The sequence below is a fragment of the Macaca mulatta genome, chromosome X, assembly GCF_049350105.2.
Source record: "Macaca mulatta isolate MMU2019108-1 chromosome X, T2T-MMU8v2.0, whole genome shotgun sequence".
Taxonomy (NCBI): Eukaryota; Metazoa; Chordata; class Mammalia; order Primates; family Cercopithecidae; genus Macaca; species Macaca mulatta.
In genome coordinates this window covers 14,494,438-14,497,642 of record NC_133426.1, presented here as the reverse complement: position 1 = coordinate 14,497,642, position 3,205 = coordinate 14,494,438, and the positions used below count along the sequence as shown (strand labels likewise).

Below are 3,205 nucleotides of genomic sequence, written 5' to 3'. Positions count from 1 at the left end.
CATATAAGAATCACCTGCCCAGGTGTGATTCTGTCCTGTGCGGCTGTTCTCTTGAGTGGGGTCATTTGTCTCTGTCCGCCTTCTCTCCCATCTAAGTGTGTGTAGCTACCCAATGGAAGATTCGATGGATGTGGACGTGAGCCCCCTGAGGCCCCAGAACTATCTTTTCGGTTGTGAACTAAAGGCCGACAAAGATGATCGCTTTAAGGTGGATAATGATGAAAATGAGCACCAGTTATCTTTAAGAACAGTCAGTTTAGGGGCTGGTGCAAAGGATGAATTGTACATTGTTGAAGCAGAGGCAATGAATTATGAAGGCAGTCCAATTAAAGTAACACTGGCAACTTTGAAAATGTCTATAGAGCCAACAGTTTCCCTTGGGGGCTTTGAAATAACACCACCAGTGCTCTTATGGTTGAAGTGTGGTTCAGGGCCAGTGCATATTAGTGGATAGCACTTAGTAACTGTGGAGGAAGATGCAGAGTCAGAAGATGAAGAGGAGGATGTGAAACTCTTAAGTATATCTGGAAAGTGGTTGGCCCCTGGAAGTGGTAGCAAGGTTCCACAGAAAAAAGTAATACTTGCTGCTGATGAAGATGAAGATGATGATGATGATGATGATTTTGATGATGAAGAAACTGAAGAAAAAGCGCCACACCAGTGAAGAAATCTATACGAGATACTCCAGCCAAAAATGCACACAAGTCAAATCAGAATGGAAAAGACTCAAAACCATCATCAACACCAAGAGCAAAAGGACAAGAATCCTTCAAAAAACAGGAAAAAACTCCTAAAACACCAAAAGGACCTAGTTCTGTAGAAGACATTAAAGCAAAAATGCAAGCAAGTATAGAAAAGGTGGTTCTCTTCCCAGAGTGGAAGCCAGGTTCATCAGTTATGTGAAGAATTGCTTCTGGATGACTGACCAGGAGGCTATTCAAGATCTCTGGCAGTGGAGGAAGTCTCTTTAAGAAAATATTTTGGACAATTTGTTAAAAATTTTCCATCTTACTTCATTTCCATAACAGTTGATATCTGGCTCTCCTTTTTATAATGCAGAGTGAGAACTTTCCCTACTATGTTTGATAAATGTTGTCCAGGTTGCATTGCCAAGAATGTGTTGTCCAAAATGCCTGTTTAGTTTTTAAAGATGGAACTCCACTCTTTGCTTGGTTTTAAGTATGTATGGAATGTTATGACGTATTAGTAGCAGTGGTCAGACATGGAAATGGTGGGGAGACAGAAATATACAAGTGAAATAAAACTCACTATTTTAATAAAGGAGAAAAAAGAATCACCCAAGGGCTTCTTAAAATGTTTTGCTGATCTTAAGCCCAACTCAAAGTAAAATTTTGATCCATACGGTTTAGGGGGGTTTTGCCTTGAGCCTTAGCAGCGCTTTAAAAGCTCCCCAGGTGATTATTATTATTATTATTATTTTGAGACAGGGTCTCACTCTGTTTCCCAGGCTGGAGTGCAGTGGCACAATCTCGGCCCACTGCAGCCTCCACCTCTTGGGCTCAAGCAATCCTCCCAGCTTAGCACCCCCGAGTAGCTGGGACCACAGGTGCACATCACCACGCCCAGCTAATTTTTGTGTGTACATATATATATAGAGAGTGTGGTTTTTTTGTTTGTTTTGTTTTGTTTGAGACGGGGTTTCACCATGTTGCCCAGGCTGGCCTGGAACTCCTGGGCTCAAGCGATGCGCCCACTTCGGCCTCCCAAAGTGTTGGGATTTTACTTGGGATTACAGGTGTGAACCACCACGCCCAGCCTCCCCAGGTGATTCTAATGTACAGCTAGGGTTAAGAGCCACTGCTGTACAATCAGCTTGACCATTTCAGGACGCAGGGCTTCACAGATTTTTCAGTTTTAGTAGCATAATTGTCTTAACAATGTAATATGCTAGTGCTTCTCAAACTTTAACATACATACTATCACCTGGAGATCTTGTTGAAATCTACTTTGTGATTCAGTAAGTCTAGGGTGGGGCCTGAGACTGCATTTCTAACAAGCTCACAGTTGATGCTGATTCTGCTGGTTCATGGGCCACACTTTGAGACTCAATAAGTAACCCTCATCAAAGTCAGGGCTTTTGTTTTGGGGAAAATTCAAGTATTCAAATAGAGCTTTGTTGTCATTCCAAAAAGTCCTCACCATCCGATGTGTTCTCTGAATGGATAAATACAAGGTAATCCATCTTTGCTGGTGTTGTGCTTTCACTGATAGAAATTTTGTACAAAAGTATTTCCCTGCATTATCTGTGTTCCAGCATCTTTGCTGATGAAAGGAAAATGAAAAGATACATAAACTTAATCTTTTTCTATTTTTACATTTTACCATTTAGGTTATTGTTCATGCCTTATGTAAATGATCATTGTGGAAGGAAGGATATGTTTTCTTTAATTCCTAAAATGAGAAATTATTCTGAATGCAGAAGCAATGGGAAGATGATGATTGTACAATGCCTGATATCCTTTATTCATTAAGACTTACACTAAAAAAACCCAACTCAAAACAAATTTACACATGAAAGACATAAATAATGGTGGTTGTAACCAGTGGAAAGCATTCAAGCTTGAGTCAGTTCGACGCAGCAACTCAGCAGGATATTAAGGAGATTGTCAGCTTCCTCCTAAAGTTGGCCCCCCATGTGTTATGGAAGGGCTGCAACACTTCCAGGATACACATTTGCACACCACTCCATCCAGAAGAGAGCTTTATGGAAGAGTGAGGAACCTTCTTTTCCAAAGGAAAATCTTCCCTCATGTCTTACTGCCCCACGTTCATTCACACATTCAATCCTGAACTATTATCTGTGGCCAGTTGAATACCCTATATTAATTGGCTTAGGCTTGAAGATAGAGAGGGAGACTTCACATTTTACTGTTTACTACTACTGCAGTTTTTTGTGTAGGCACTTATTTGTGGGTTGAATTATGTCCCCACCCCCCCCCCCAAAAGATATGCTGAGGTTCCAACTCCTAGTACCTCAGAATGTGGCCTTGTTTAGAAATAGGGTTGTTGCAGATGTGGTTGAGATGAGGTCATACTGGAGGAGGGTGGGCTGCATTCCAATGACTGGTGTCCTTTTAAGAAGATGGCCATGTTAATACAGAGACACAGGGAAAATGCTCATGACAAGGCAAGGACTGGAGTTACGTAGCTGCAAACCAAATATTGCCTGTAAATCACGAGAAGG

At 41.4% G+C, this 3,205-nt stretch overlaps 1 pseudogene; it reads left to right on the top strand.

Annotated features, from left to right (window-relative positions):
• Window positions 1–1,101, top strand: LOC720938 (nucleophosmin pseudogene; annotated as a pseudogene).
• Window positions 1,102–3,205: the final 2,104 nt, after the last annotated feature.